General features: G+C 43.5%; 1 long non-coding RNA gene across 1 annotated transcript in view; it reads left to right on the forward strand.

The window, feature by feature from the left end:
- Positions 1-609: 609 nt before the first annotated feature.
- Positions 610-16,200, forward strand: part of LOC114669911 (uncharacterized) — a 75,256-nt gene continuing 59,665 nt past the window's right edge. Inside the window, exon 1 of the long non-coding RNA XR_003719212.2 lies at positions 610-1,069. This is a non-coding gene — a long non-coding RNA (uncharacterized LOC114669911). The remainder of the gene's footprint in view (positions 1,070-16,200) is intronic.

The following is a 16,200-nucleotide window of genomic DNA, read 5'->3' on the forward strand; positions in this document are numbered from 1 at the left end:
GCTCATTTGGTTATAGCAAACAGCAGTAAAATGGTCCTGAAATGTACATGACCGTACTTTGTTGGAAATAGGCCATGCCCTGGCCCCAAGTTTGATTTGCTGCTCTTGGAAATACTCCAAGCATGGTGGTGGTATGAGAGTAGGATATTTGCCCAAACACCTAGTTGATCAGATCAGCAAATACAGGCAAAGAAGGTGGTAGATGAACAGAACTGGATACACGTGTGTAAGACAAGTGACAATGTCCTCAATTATATGCTGGAATGAAAAGCACGTGTCCACCACTTTAAGCACCTGAATTCCAAATGACATCACTTTCCTTTGTTATTTGCATCCTGGAAAATACACCTCCAAGGATAATGTGTGCATATATATACATATATTTCCAGGGTGAGGGAAAGTATGAAGAATAAAGGGAGAATTGACGTACCATTTAACATTTTTGAGATGTTTGAAAACTGCCATTGGGAAAATCGTATACTTTTTGCTTAAAAAAATGACACTTTTTATTTAAAAATATTCCTGCATTTTTTATTTCAGGAGAAGGGGAGGTAAGGGCTGTTGTTTAATAAAACCTCCCAAGGCTGAGCACGGCTGTCATTTCTGGAGTCTTTCTGCTGAGTCCATTTCTCCTGTGACCGTGGGCTAAAGGGCACAGCCGCGTGCCCCCACATCTGCTTCTGAATTCTGAACACAGGCCAGAGGAGGGGAAGGGCAGGGTGTTTGCAGAAGCAGAGCCGACCCTTGGGTAAAAATGGGAAAACAAAGAGTGGTCAGGATAGATTCCAGAGTGGTTGGAGTTACAGGGAAATCTTCACTTCCAGTGCCCTCTAGATCCTCAGCGCTACGCCCTGGCCAGCCCTGAGGTCGTGGAGCCCCCTCTCCTGCCCTGGACTGGCCACCCCTCTCACTGGATGAGTGATGTGCTCTGGCTCAAAGGCCGAGGAGGCAGGTGGAGGATGCCTGCTGTGGAACGTGGGTGCTCCCTCCATCAGCATCTACTCACTGGGGAGAGGATCTGCAGCCATCACCTCCAGCCCTGGTCCTGGTAGAGCTGTTGAAGAAAATGGTAATGTCTGCATGGTCACTGGGACCACAACTCAAGGGTGGAGGGGACTGTAATGGGAAGTGGTGAGGAGGAGGCTCCAGGTTCCACTCAGCTGCCCAAAGGCTGGAGGGATAATCTACGACCCTATCCCTAAGGGAGGGATGAAAGCCTTTGCCCTCCATGAAAGGATTCGAGGGGCCTGAGGACCTTCTTAGTGGCCCTGAGGTCATGACGCTAGTTTGTGCTGTGTTGTGTAGGCCACCACTGTATTTTGCTATTGTGGGAAAACAGAGGCAGCGCAATGACTGAGGAAGAAGAAGAATGCAATTCTGTTGGGGGCTTGGAAATCTCCAGCAGGGGCCATCCACGGAAGAGGATACCCCTGGGCCAGGGGAGAGGAAAACAGAGTGCCCAAGGCCTCAGCTTCTCCACTAAGCACCTGTCTCCTCTGCAAGGGGAGAGGGCCACCAGCCGAACCAGTGTCACCTTGCCCAGGTCCCAGAACTTGGGCTCCACAAGCAGCAGTCAGAAGCTTCTGGAGCAGCTCATAGATCCGACCCAGGCCCCCTGTACTCTCTGGTGGTCCTGTAGCAGCCTCCCGCTGGAACTGTCCTCTCACTGCTTCTGTAGAATTATGCCACAAGGGAGAAGCAGCTGGCAATACATGTGACTGGATTTTTCTTTTGTTTTGTTATAATGAGAAAGTGAAGGAATACTCGTGGGCCAATTTGTAGAGAGACAGAGAGAGAGAACATATTAAATATGCTATAAGGAAGGTGGTCTCTCATTTCCCTGCACATTGTTTGGCAAAGATGATGTCATTTCATTCACATGTCAAAAGTAATTGGTCCCTTACCAACCACCTATGAAATTAAGAGCATTTCACATAGATAGATGGAAGATTCAGGGAGCACGGCTTTCATTCATGATTATTTTAGTAATTTCAAAGTGAAACATTTGCCAGACTAAACAACAAAGTTCTTTGCTTGTTTCAAGAGTCCTCTGAGTGTGAATCATGCCTTGATAGACTATTTTTTTTTTTTCATTTGTAGTCTTCACTGAATCTCCAAATGATGGTACACCTAATTCGTCATCACCAGCAGGTTATTGCTGGAGGTAGACAACGCATATCCAAAGACTTCTTGCAAGGTTTTACTGATGGAGTTCCTCAGACACTCTTTATTTTTCCAGTTCAGCTCACAGTCTTGGGCATCAAATGCTTTTTCTCACTCTCTAACTTTGTCCCCATCATTTCTAAGAAAAACACAATTACATTTTGCTTTCAATTCAAGATTTCAGGACTAGTAAGATGATACCAGGGTTGGGTATCCACTGAACAGGAATGGCCAGAAAGATCCAGGAACTGAAATTGGGTTAGCAGATTACAGCTTCGGTGACCCTGAGAAGTTGAGCCCCCAAACCATGGCTCTACCCTAGGAGAGGCAGAGCCAAAGGGTTTGGCATCAGGCAGATATTGCAAACCCGAGAAGGCAATACCCACAATCCAGAAACTCAAAAATCAGAGATGCAGCTAGGTAGCAAACACAGGGTGTGGGAGCCAGGAATAAGCCGGGAAGAGACTGGGGAAAGGCGCCATGGCTGTCACATGCCTCCCACCAGGGCCAACTAGAATCCCAACTGCAGAGGCTGGGCCCATTGGCGACCCCAAGCAGCACCCACAGTCTGGAGTGTAAAAGTGGGTGGAAGCGCAGCCACCTGACAGCGATTGCAAGGGAGCAACTATTCCATGTTTCTTGATACATGCAGCAGTTCCGAGGTGATGCCCGTAAGCATTCTCAGTCTCAATGGGTTCTTCTGTACATCGACTGTAGTGACGCCTGCATTTCACAAAACATGTGAAACTCAAGGTGGCCGCGTACAAACATGAAGAAGAAGGGATGCAATATTCAGCTTATGTAGATGAAGATGAAGTATCATTTCATGTGGTGACAGGGTAGCTGGCAGTGGTAAAGAGTGGTGAACTTTCAGGGAGGCATGAAAAAAATTATTGTACATGGAGCAGAAAGTCAGAAAGCAAAAATGTGAAGGTCCCAGGAGCTATTTTAGAGCAATGCTTCCCAGCCTTTTTCTAACCCATGGCATTCAGAGAAATTATCATTTTTCTTTTCTTCTTTGACATTTATTTTAAATTCTGGGGTACATGGGCAGGATGTGCAGGTTTGTTATACAGGTAAATGTGTGCCAAGGTGGTTTGCTGCACAGATCATCCCATCACCTAGGTATTAAGCCCAGCAGCCATTAGCTGTTCTTCCTGATGCTCTCCCTCCTCTCGCCCCCCACTCGCAGGCCCCATTGTGTGTTGTTCCCCACCATGTGTCAGTGTGTTCTCATCGTTCAGCTCCTCCTTATAAGTGAGAACATGCCATGTTTGGTCTTCTGTTCCTGGGTTAGTTTGCTGAGGACAAAATGTGGCATGAGAATAACATGTAATAGGAGCACAACATGAGGCTTCTCGCTCCATCCATGTCTCTGCAAAGGACATGATCTTATTCCTTTTTACGGCTGCATAGTATTCCATGGTGTATGTGTACCACATTTTGTTTATCCAGTCTATCATTGATAAACTTGGCATTTGGGTTGATTCCATGGAGAAATGATCATTTTTCTAAGGCACTCTTGGATAAAGGTTTGCTTGCCACTGAAGGCAAGAGGTTCTGGGTTTCAGCCCTTGGGCACTTGCCTGGATGCCCTAAGTGTTAAACTGGGGGCTAAGGGTAGTCACTCTCTCCTCACACTTGGAACTCATTCAAGGTTCTAAGTTGAGGAGCTCAATTTTAGAAGACTGGGAAGGAATAAACAGAAATGAAGCATGTCACAATGGACTTTGGATCAGTGTACAAAAACCCATACCTGCTGTGGGCCAAACTCCACTTACACTAGGTGTAAATTCCTGCTCTCAGGGAGCTCCCAGAAGACGGAAAGAATGGAGAAAGAAAAGCACTTGTTATGACGAACTAACTGTGACCCACGGGGTGCGATGAGAAGGTGAGTTTATTCTATCGCCACCTCCTTTTAGAGGATTTGCTAAGGCCCACCCTTTCACAGCCTGGGGAAAACTCAGGGGCCCATAGCTTTCCTCATCACCTTTAGACATTAAAAGTGTCCCAGTTGCTTAAATCTCAAAACATCAGCTCTTTCCAGTAATTAATATGTTGAATCAAGTGTAATAATCAAAAGTATCATGCTTCATTTAAGCATAAAACTTCTCCTGGCTCCCCACCCCCATTGCATTGAGGATGGAGTGCAGTGGTAGTCATGGCTCACTGAAACCTCAAAGTCCCAGGCTCAAGAGATTCTCCTGCCTCAGCCTCCTCAGTGCTAATGGCTGCTGCAGCCAGGTGTTCACTCCAGCTGGTTTCCGAGTTCCCCAGGATCAGATCAGGGAGGAGAGAAGGAAGCTGAGCAAAGGCCTGGAGGCCAGGGTCGCAGCAGTTGGAGGCCAGGGTTGCAGCAGCTCTTCTCTTGTGCGGTGCCTTCACAGGTTCTTCTGAGACCCTCCAACTCTCCATTCCCTGCTGGGCCACAATCCTGGGGCTGTGTCCCCTGGAGCCCCTTGGGGCCCTGAATGCATCTCTTCTGGCTGCTTGCTTATGGCTCTTCCTCAGCCCCAGGGAATCTGAAGTCACTTCCTATTGGGGCTGCCTCACTCTCTATTTGGCTCCTCTTACTCCCTCCTTTCCCCGAACGGCCCTCACCATTCACGGGAAACACGACGAGTCCTTTGTACCCAACTCTGAGTGTAAGCTGACCCCAACACCACAGAGCAATCAACCAGCCAGGGTCCCCACTTCTCAGCCAGACACCAGCCCACTGCATCCCCCAAGCATCAGGAGGCACCCCTACACCTTGGCTTGAGGTAGGGCAAGTGACCTCATTCTTTCTTCCAGGTGAAGCCCACAGCAGAGCTTTCCTCCAAAAATTCCCTACTGTAAATTTCAATGCTTTTCTTGGCTTCTCTCTCATCTTTTATATAGTCTGGAGGTGGGTGGTTGGCTGAGAGTACAAAACTGGTTTCCATAAGCACTTTTTGCAAATCTTGCATCTCACTTTGGAACGTTCTATCTATTGCTTTGGGGCCTCACTTGAAACTGAGACTAAAATAATTCCAATTTAACACCTAGTATAGCAAAGAGCATCCCCCCTTTTTGTTTCAGGGCATAGCACATACAGAAAATGATGATATTTGTGTGGTGCTCTTGGGTAAATGGATGTGCTTTCCATGGTGAGAGCTAACTGGCCAAGAGCTCCAGCTGCTCCAGTTGCCCAATGTGGTCAACTCAAGGCCTAGGGGTGCAAGCACAACCTATTTGCAACATGCCAAGTGCAGGGTCTTCACAGATTCTTTCGAGACCTTTCTATTCCCCCTTCACAGCTGGGCTATAATCCGGACCCACGCCTGTGTTATTTGATGTTGTTTGGGAAGCTGTGTGCTAGGCTGTGGACGACGCTGGGAGTGATGCAGAAGAATAAACTATTCATTCGAGCTGTAAGATCAGGCTGCCTGGAGGTGGTGATGCCTGAGCTGGGTCTGGATTTTGAAGGATGAATAGGAGTTCTCTAGACAACTGCCTTAGTCTGTTTTCTGTTACTTAAAACAGAATACCTGAAGCTGGGTAATTTATAAAGAGAAATTCCTTCCTTCCTTCCTTCCTTCCTTCCTTCCTTCCTTCCTTCCTTCCTTCCTTCCTTCCTTCCTTCCTTCCTTCCTTCCTTCCTTCCCTTTCTCTCTCTCCCTTTCTTTCTTTCCTTTCTTTCCTTTTCTTCCTTTCCTTCCTTCCTTCTCAGGGTCTCACCGCGTTGCTCAGGCTGGAGTGCAGTGGTGCAATCTTAGCTCACTGCAACCTCAAACTTGCAGGCTCAGGCAAACCTCCTGCCTCAGCCTCACAAGTAGCTAGGACTACAGGTGGGTGCCACCATGCCAAGCTAATTTTTAATTTTTTGGCAGAGATGGGGTCTCCCTCTATTACCCAGGCTAGCCTTGAACTCCAAGCCTCAAGCGATCCTCCTGTCATGGCTTCCCAAAGTGCTGGGATTACAAGTGTGAGCCACCATACCCGGGCAGAAATGTATTCCTTATAGTTTTGGAAGCTGAGAAGTCCAAGGTCAAGGGGCTGCCCCTGGTGAGAGCCTTTTTGATGCTAGGGTCTCCACAGAGTCCTGAGGTGGCATGGGACATCACAGCATGCTAGCTCAGGTCTCTCTTCCTTAGGGATCAAGATCCCATATGAGTTTCGGAGGGCACAAACATTCAAACCATAGCAGTAGCCACCAGAGCAAGGACATTCTGGGGAACACAGTGTTTGGTGCAAGGGGTGCACTCAAGCATGTGACGGGCAGGAGGGAAGTGGCTGGGTGGGAGGCTGGAGGCTCCATCCTGGGCAGCCCTTGCTTTCAAGACCTCCTCACGGCTGTGCCCTGCAGCAATTTCACCTCAGCCTCATTCACAATTCCTTCTTCTCCTTCTCACATCTAATTAATTATCAAGTTCTTGTTTTCATCTTTTAATTATTTTCCCATCATCCCATTCCTTCCAGTCCCACACTCACTGCTATGGTCTTCATTGTCTTACTACTGTGAAGGCAAACATCACACGCATGATCATCCTTGCCCCTGTTCCCCTCTGCCAATCCAATTTCTATGCTGCAGCAGCTGTGATGTTAAAATATCAGGCCAGGATTAACTTCCCCCTCCAATCATTTTATTTCTCACTCCGTGAACTCTCAATCCTTCCCGTAACCTGTCCAGGCCCAGGTGCTTTCCCCAATGACTTCATCGGATCTCCACTCAAATAGCACTCTATCAGAGACCCTCCTATAAACGGCAGCACCCTACCTCCAAGACTCCATTTCCTTACCTGGCAGCATTGATTGTCACTTGACATGTTGCATGTTTATCTCATCGTTTTCTGCCCCAGCAGAAGGTGAGCTCCAGCAGGCAGGGATTTGATCTTGTCTCTTGATGCCCTTCCCATGCCTGGCTGGTAGGAGGCCCTCAGTGATAGTTGTTAAATAAATGGGTGAGTAATCCCAGCGGTGAGGCTGAGGCAGGAGGATTGCTTGAGGCCAGAAGTTCAAAACCTCCCTGGGCAACATAGCAAGACTCCCGGCTCAACAAATAATTTTTAAGTTAGCCAGGCATGATGGCTCACACCTGTAGTTTCAAGTACTCGGGAGGCTGAGGCAGGAGAATCACTCGAGCCCAGGATATTGAGGCTGCAGTGAACCATGATCACGCCACTGCACTCTAGCCTGGGTGACAGAGTGAGACCCTGAGTCTATAAACATATAAATAAGTGAATAGAGTGAGGTGTGAGGAGACAAGCAAACTCTGACTCACTTTATACTTACAGTTTCTTTGTGGCATGTAAAGCCATCCTTTTTAACAGCAACCATTCGATATTTATTGAAGATTTACTCTATGAGCAGTGCAATGCTAGCTATTTTATGTGTATTATCTCAGTCTCCACAATAACCTATGAAATAGGTACTATTTCTAGCTCCCCTTTTCATGTAAAGGCCCCTCGACTTTGGACTTCTCAGCTTCCAAAACTGTAAGGAATACATTTCTGGCCGGGTATGGTGGCTCACACTTGTAATCCCAGCACTTTGGGAGCCCATGACAGGAGGATCGCTTGAGGCTTGGAGTTCAAGGCTAGCCTAGGTAACAGAGGGAGACCCCATCTTTGCCAAAAAATTGTTGTTTTTCATTGACTTATAGTAAATAAAAATATGTAATAATACATTAAAACATCAGTAATGTACACTTCACATTGCACAAACTCTGGCAACTTATTTTTTCAGATCTTTTGCCATGTACACATACACACACATATAGTTGACCTGGAGTTTGTGTATGTGTTTATTTGCTTCTTTCTTGTTTTTGCTATTTTACAAAAATGAGATCTCATGATATATATTGTTCCACAAGGTGATGTGTTTCAGATTTTTTTTTTTTTCATGAAAGTTACTAAGATGGACCTCATTGTTTTTTTTCGACTTGCATATGTAGGATATACCGTGATGCATTCAATCTCTTCCTACTGATTGACATTCACATTGGTTTTTTGGTTTTGTTTTGGCTGTACTGTGTTACAAACAATTTTGCAATCAATCTATCTTTCTATATTGTTGATCGGGGCCCAGGTATGTAAGGACATCAGGAGGGAGATTCCTAAATGTGAAATTGCTAGGTCAGCAAACACGCACGTTCTATTTATTTACTATAATATGACACTAGGGTTGTGGTTTCTGTAGCACACATGCCTTGTGGCCGACCCACATCCCCTCCCAGCTCCCATCTCCTGCGTCTGTCCCAGCTCTTTGCTTGAGGCTTTCTCTGGCCGCAGAACTTGTTCTGTCTGTGTCTGAGCCATGGAGTTAAGCCCCCTCACCCCGCCCCGCCCCAGCAGCCTTCAGTCAATGACCCACAGGAATTGATGGTTAAATACCTCCTTGGCTGGGTGGGTTAATTCAGGTACATGTTTTATGCTGGATCACAGTTTCCAGTTGCCCACAGTGGTAACTTGATTGACAGCACGCTCTTCATTCACTCCCTCGCCTGCCCAGCCTCCCTTCCTTAATCCCCCGCTGATATTTCTTAGGGTGACCCCCCAAACAAATGCTTGCACTCAAATCTTGTCTCAAGGTCTGTTTCTGGGGAACCAAAACTAAGAAACTCTCATTTATTTATGAAAAAAAGTGAAGTTTGTTCTTTAAATAAAAGTGATGCATATACTTTGTTTTTTTAAGTATAAAAAGATAGAAAATTAAAAGTAAACATCATCTTCTAACCCAAAGGTAGTAACAGTTAATAGTGTCCTTCATTTCTTCCAAGAAAGAGACATGATTAAACAAATATATATACACACATCCTTTTATATTTACATAAATGGAATAACACTAAACACAATGCAGCCAGGCGTGGTGGCTCACACCTGTAATCCCAGCACTTTGGGAGGCTGAGGGGGGCAGATTATGAGGTCAAAAGATTGAGACCATCCTAGCCAACATGGTGAAACCCCTGTCTCTACTAAAAATACAAAAATTAGCTGGGCGTGGTGGCACTTCCTGTAATCTCAGCTACTTGGGAGGCTGAGGCAGAAGAATCACTTGAACCCGGGAGGCGGAGGTTGCAGTGAGCTGAGATCCAGCTACTGCACTGCAGCCTGGCAACAGAGCGAGACTCCGTCTCAACAACAACAACAAACAAGACGTTTGGCACTTTTACCCACTTAATGATACATCTTGGAGAGCATCGACACTTACCATATACAGAGCTTTTAGTGGCCTTGCATTTTAGGGCCACACCACACGGTTTTTAATCAGTCCCCTATTAGAGAACATTCAGTTGTTTCTAACATGTAGTTACCATCATGCTGTGACAAATATTTTTGTACATATATTTTAGGTCATTTAAAAAATTTTAAATCATAACAGAATCGCTGGGTCAAGGTGTAGCTGCATTTTGTTTTTGTCTTTTAGACATTACTGTTTCTTCCTCTTCAAATAGGCTGCACTGATTTCTACTTCTACCAACAGTGTCTGAATGCCTGTTTCCCCACACCTCCTCAACACTGGATTTATCAAACATCTTAATATTTACTAATCTGTTAGGTGAAATAAGTATTTAATTATTTTATTGTGTGTTTCTTTGAGCATCTATTCATATATTTATTGTCATTTATGGTTCATCCATGAATTATCTGTTTCTATCCCGGACGTATTTTTCTATGGGATTTTTTGGTCTTCTTCCTTTTGGTTTCCAAGAGCCTTTATATAGGGTATGGCTATTAACCTGTTAGATATGGTACTTATATGTCCTCCCATTCTGTGACTTTTCTTTAACTTTGTTTAATAATGATGAAATATTCTCTTATACAAGAGTTTTACATTATTAAATCAAGTCTATTCATTTATTTTCTTGGTTTCTGGATTTTATGTGATGCTTGAGAAGTCTATTCTCCAATTTTAGAAAAATATCCATCTGTATTTCTCTTAGTTCTTTCATTTTTACATTTGCATCATTCATTCATTTGGAGTTTATTTGGTGTTTGTTGTGTTTGAAGAAACTACAAAGAAACGAGAGTGAAGCAAAGAATACAAGCCTGGCTTAAAAGTGCTGAACACCAGTCAGTGGCTTATGCCTGTAATCCCAGTGTTTTGGGAGGCCAAGGCAGGAGGATCATTTGAGGCCAGGAATTCAAGACCAGCCTGGCCAATAAAACATTACAAAATTAGCTGGGTGTGGCCGAGGCGAGAGGATCCCTTAAGCCCAGGAGATTGAGGCTGCAGTGAGCTGGGATTGTGCTACTGGACTCCAGCCTGGATAATACAGAGAGACCCTGCCTCTTAAAACAAACAAACAAAAAAATGTGCTGAACGCTTGGGTGGTGATATTGGGGAGCTGCCATTGATCAGGACCTGCTAAGGGGTTTTCTTTCATGGGGAAGGTGGTCCAGGGTCATTTTCCAGGGTTATTATCAGCATATGCCAGAGCTAGCAGGTACTGGCTCATGAGTGCCAATTTATTATGTGTTATATGTTATACAGCCATTCTTATAAGTTAAGTCCTATTACATTATAATTAAACAAATACTTTTTTCAGAAAGGTAAAAACATTTAAAATCTACCACTTCCAAATCATTTTACCATGTTGTCTTCTTACATATGCCTCTGAGGTTATTTACTGTCATCGTATCTATGTGGTGGAAATAGTACATAGTGTTGATATCACATTGGTTGCTTGAATTGGCCATGGTGGGAGTGAGTATTCACACCTCGGATCTTGGCAAATGCTACCAGTCAGGTTCCTTTTTTTTTTTCCTTTGGAGATTAGCTGATAAGCATTTACCAGCACAACCCTGACTTTGCCTGTCTCCAGATATGCTTATTCAGGGAAGAGGCAGGTGTGCTGGAGAGGAAATCCCAGCATCCATTAGGGAATCAGACTTGAGAACAGTTAGGTTCTGCCCAGTCCTACCACTCTATGATTCCGGGATACTCGTGATTATTCTGCATGGCTACATTGCCAAGGGGAATTTAGTAGCTCAGAAAAACCTGCTTTAGGGGATTTCTCCAGAGTCTTCACATTCCTAACCTGGATCTCATTTTGGTGTAATTCGGCCCTCTGATGAGGCGTGCACAGGATTTCCCTGCAATGTCTCAGATTTAGATTCCAACATGGCAATTCAGACCTATAGACAGAATTATTTATCATCATTCATCTGTTTTCCATTTAATATTAAGTGTTCTTAAAACATTTGACTCTCTGTAAATGCTGTCCAAGTAGCCACAGTGTATTGACATTTTTACTTACTCTCTTCCACATGGCAGCTCATATTTTGTAGAGAGCAAAAGAAGGTTGGGGAAAACAGGGTTTGGGATCTCACACCCACTCTTGAAATAAGGGAAGCATTATTTATCCCAGTTATAAAGAAGAGCCTTTGTTTTATCTTTGTAAGTCAGTTTTTTTAAAGAGCTAAAAACATGTAAAATACATAAAAATCACAGGAAAAAATATATGGTTCAAGTAGTTGTTACATAATTGTATGAGAACCTTCTCACTGAGAATATGAGAAAGTGACTTTGTCTGCTTCAGTATTGTATTTTAAAGATAGAGAGACTTGCAAGTGTTAGCACAAATTTAGAAATTCCTACTAAATCAATTATAACAATAATTTTATGCCTTCACGTCCTGAAACAGACCCATGTACCATATTAATAATGTTTTGAGGGATACATTTCACCAGGAGCTTTAATTATTTTTTACAAATATACCTTGGAAGTCATTTTTGCCCACATTTCACAGATGGTTAGATTGGTCTATTCACTGGCTCTGAAACATTCCAACCTAATTTCCAGTTTCTCTCCATCGTCCTACCTTAAATGCCATCCCTCCTCTTTTCCATGGAATCATCTCAAGTCTTCAAGATTCTACAGTTTTTCCATAATTATTCCCAAGATGAGTGATGCATTGCTTTTCTGGACTTATAACAATTTTCCATATCACCCATTTGGTACCTGATTATACTTTCTCTTGTAACTTACATTGTCAGGCAATTTCTACTCTCTTTACAGTTGACCCTTGAACAACATGGGTTTGAACTGCATGGGTCCTATTATATGGAGATTTTCTTACATCTCTGGCACCCCTGAGACAGCAAGACCAACCCTTCCTCTTCCTCCTCCTTCTCAACCTGTTCAATGTGAAGACCAAGAAGATACAGACCTTTATGATGATCCACTTCCACTTCATGAATAGTAAACGTATTATCTTCTCCTTATGATTTTCTTAATAACAATTTATTTTTTCTGGCTTCTATTATTGTAAGAATATAGTATAGAATACATAGAACCTATAAAATATGTGTTAATTGACGGTTTATGTTATCAGTAAGCCTTCCGGTCAATAGTAGGCTATTAGTAATTAAGTTTTTGAAGAGTCAAAAGTTATGCATGGATTTTTTATTGCAGCGGGACTCAGTGCCCCTAACCCCTGTGTTATTCAAGGGTCAACTGTAGTTTTACCTCAACATTCAGACAAGAGGTTCTGATTCTGAGATGTGTAGACTCCCTGGGAACTTTAGGGAAACTGGTGATATAAAATTATACGTAAAATTTTGTGTACGTGCCAATGTGCCTTTTTAGGGGCAAAATTCCTTATTGTTACCAGATTCTCAAAGGGATTTTTGACCCAAGAGTCTAGTCTCCTGGAGGAATGTAATTATATGATATGCTTTATTATATTCTTCACAATGTCTTCAGCAACTCAGCTGAGTGATTAAATGGGCACAGGACAGATCTAATGTTTTCACTTATTTGCCATCGATTAACATCTTATTTTCTAAACCATGGAAGAGGGACAATAACTTCTATTTCCATCTCACAGATGTAATGAACATATATGAAGATAATAGATGTGTCAAAGTTTTGAAAAGTTAAAAACAATACCTTATGGTTCTGATAGCCCATGTTGAGAGATACGATAAGGAAATTCTGCACTTCCAGAATTCTCCATCATTTTTATTACCTTTTCTGAATCTTCTTGTAGAGCAGCAGAGCTTGGAAAATGTCTTGTCCCTTGACTCCGACTTCAGCAGCATTGATTTCCAATACCACCTCTCACCCAATAGCTTGTTAATAAAAATTGCTTTATCCCCTGTTCATTACTCTCCATTCTTTGACAATCTTAAGTCCTGATTAATTACCTTGTCCCCAGTACTCTTCCTTTTATAATTCTTGGCGGCTGCAATATTCTTGCAGATGCTGCTTCTAATATCCTGACTCCTTATTCCTGGACCTTCACTTTTCCAGTGATCTTGTCCTCCACTCCACTTTAGTCACCACCTCCCATGGTCAAACCTAGACCTTGTCTTTATCAATAACTACAATCCTTCTCTTGTAGGCAGAATAACAGACCCTCACAAAGATGTCTACTTTCTAATCCCCAGAATCTATGAAAATGTTAGATTACATGGCAAAGGGAAATTGAGGTTGCAGATGGAATTAAGGTTGCTATGCTGGATTATTCAGGTGGCCCTCGTGTAATCACAAAGGTCCTTAAATATGAAAGGCAGAAACGGAAGAGGTCAGAAGGGTGTTCTGGATAACTCTACCCACTATCACTGGATTTGCAGATGAAGGAAGATGGCCACGAGCCAAAGAATGTGGTTGGCTTCTGTGTCCTGGAAAGGACCAGGAAATGGATTCTCCCTAGAATATCCAGAAAGGAACAAAGCCATGTCAACACCATCATTACAGCCCAGTGAAATCTATTCAGAATTCTGATCTCTAGAACTACTAATCACACATTTGTGTTGCTTTAAGCCAATAAATTATGATAATCCATTACAGCAGCAGGAGGAAACACATACACCTTCCTTTCATTAGCAGATGAGGCCAAGGTTGCCTTCATGCATCCCACTCTATTTTTGCAATGTACTTCCTCTAGTACCCAACTCTGATAATATTTTGATCTCACTAAATTCTGTAATCCATTGATCCTATAACCTTTTTACTGCTTCTCATTCCACTCCCCTCTGTTTTTCCTACTTGAGCAGCTCAGATTCGATGACCAAGTGCTGGAATCACTCACCTGCAACTCTCAACTGCAGAGTAATTCAGTTAAATCCAACCCTCTCCCTATCTTGTACTTGAATCTGCTAGTTGAATATGGTTGGAAAAAAACACAGAGCCAATCTGACTGGTCTCACTTTAAGTTCATGACTCTAAAATATCACATGGGACCTTAGTGTGCCAGGAAGTCCCTGCTGGGATTTCACGATCCTTCCCTCTCTAACTTTCCTAGGAGACTATTTCACAAATTGTCTTCTCTCTGGAAATATCCAAATTCTTTTTCTCTATCTTCACTCTCTGCTGACTTTGTGTGTAGGTAACCTTATTTCTTATTCCATTGAGAAAATAGATGATCAGAAGACTTCCTTAAATCCCCACCACCCTACATACCCACTCACCCACCTACACGTCTTCCCTCCCATAGCTGTGAACCATTGCTGAGGGCAGGGAAGATTCACCAGTCACATCTCCTGCTTCTGTCTCCTTTGGTTCCATGAAATCACTTTTCCCACTTTCCACTGGATCACTCTCATCAGCATACAGACATTCTGCTATTTCTCCTGTCTTAGAAGAATCCTGTCTGGGCCCCAAATCCCCCTCTGTCTCTGCCCTACTCCTCTGCCCGCCGAGAGGTGTCTGCACCCCTCTCCTCCTCCCATCTCTTGAACTAACTCCAGTAGGGTTTTTGTCCTCTCCTCTACCCTGAAACTGCTGTTGTCCAAGTCACCAAGGCTTCCCCAAGGCTAAATCCAGTCATCAGTTTCCGGCCCTCATCTTACCTGACTTGTCGGTAGCACCAGATACCATCTCTGGTCTAGATTCTTGCAAACGTCTCTAACTGGGTTCCCATCTCCTGCCTTTGGGACGGTGCAGTCTATTTTCTACTGGGCAGTGGAGGATTTCTGTTTCATTTTGGTTTTAGTGAGTCACATTATGCTGCTCCTCAGCTAATCACACTTCAATCACTTCTCAGCTCACTCAGGTAAAAGCCAGACTTCTCTCGGGGACCTTCAAGTGCTGCACAAAATGGCCTGAGGTCACTGCCTTCATCTGCAGACATGCTCTGGGCTCACTCTGCTCTAGCTTCGGACCTCCTGGCAGCTCCTCAGACTCACCAAGCACCTTTCTCCCTCAGAGCCTCTCTCTGCTGACCGTGCCCTCTGCCTAGAACAGTCTTCCCCAGAGGCTGATGTGGCTTGTTCCCTTCTCCTTCCAGATTTCTCATCAAGGTGGTGTTCCTGACACCCTCCAACATGAAGGAAAAGCACCTCCTGCTCTGTCCCACCCCTGCTTCTTCGTTTTACCTTATATTTTTTTCCTTGGCAGGTATCATTATCTGAGATTGTATATATATAATATTATTCAGTTACATATAATAAATTATATACTAGTACAGTCCTATGCCCTGTAATGTGGGCATTCACTGACAACATCACTGTTGTCACATATAATAAATTATATACTAGTACAGTCCTATGCCCCCTATATGTGACATTCTGGTCGCATATAGGACATTAGTTCCATAAGATTCTAATACCATTATTTTCCTTGTACCTTGTCTATGTTTAGATATACCTAGATATACAAATATTTACCATTGTGTTCCAGTTGCCTAATGGCATTTAGGACAGCCACATGCTGTACAGGTGCATAGCCTGGAAGCTATGGGCTATACCACACAGCCTAGATGTGTAGTGAGCTAGACCATCTAGGTTTGTGTGCACTCTGTGATGTTCGCACAGTGACAAAATGGCCTAACGATGTATTTCTCAGAACATATCTTCATCATTAAGTGAGCCGTGGCTGTTTATGTTTATGTAATATATTATATCTGCATATCAAATGTATTTATAGACACATACAGTGTATATATATATGTGTGTATTTCTATGTGTGTCTGTCTACATATGCATGCATAATTATTTCCCTCACCAACTAAACTATAAATGCCACTGAGGCAGGGAGTTTGTTTTGCTCCTGGCTATACCTCCAGCAGCTAGGAAAGTGCCTGTGTACTGCTGAATAAGTTTGTTGAATCAATAAAAGAAAGAATAAATG

Source organism: Macaca mulatta, chromosome 9, assembly GCF_049350105.2.
Source record: "Macaca mulatta isolate MMU2019108-1 chromosome 9, T2T-MMU8v2.0, whole genome shotgun sequence".
NCBI lineage: Eukaryota > Metazoa > Chordata > Mammalia > Primates > Cercopithecidae > Macaca > Macaca mulatta.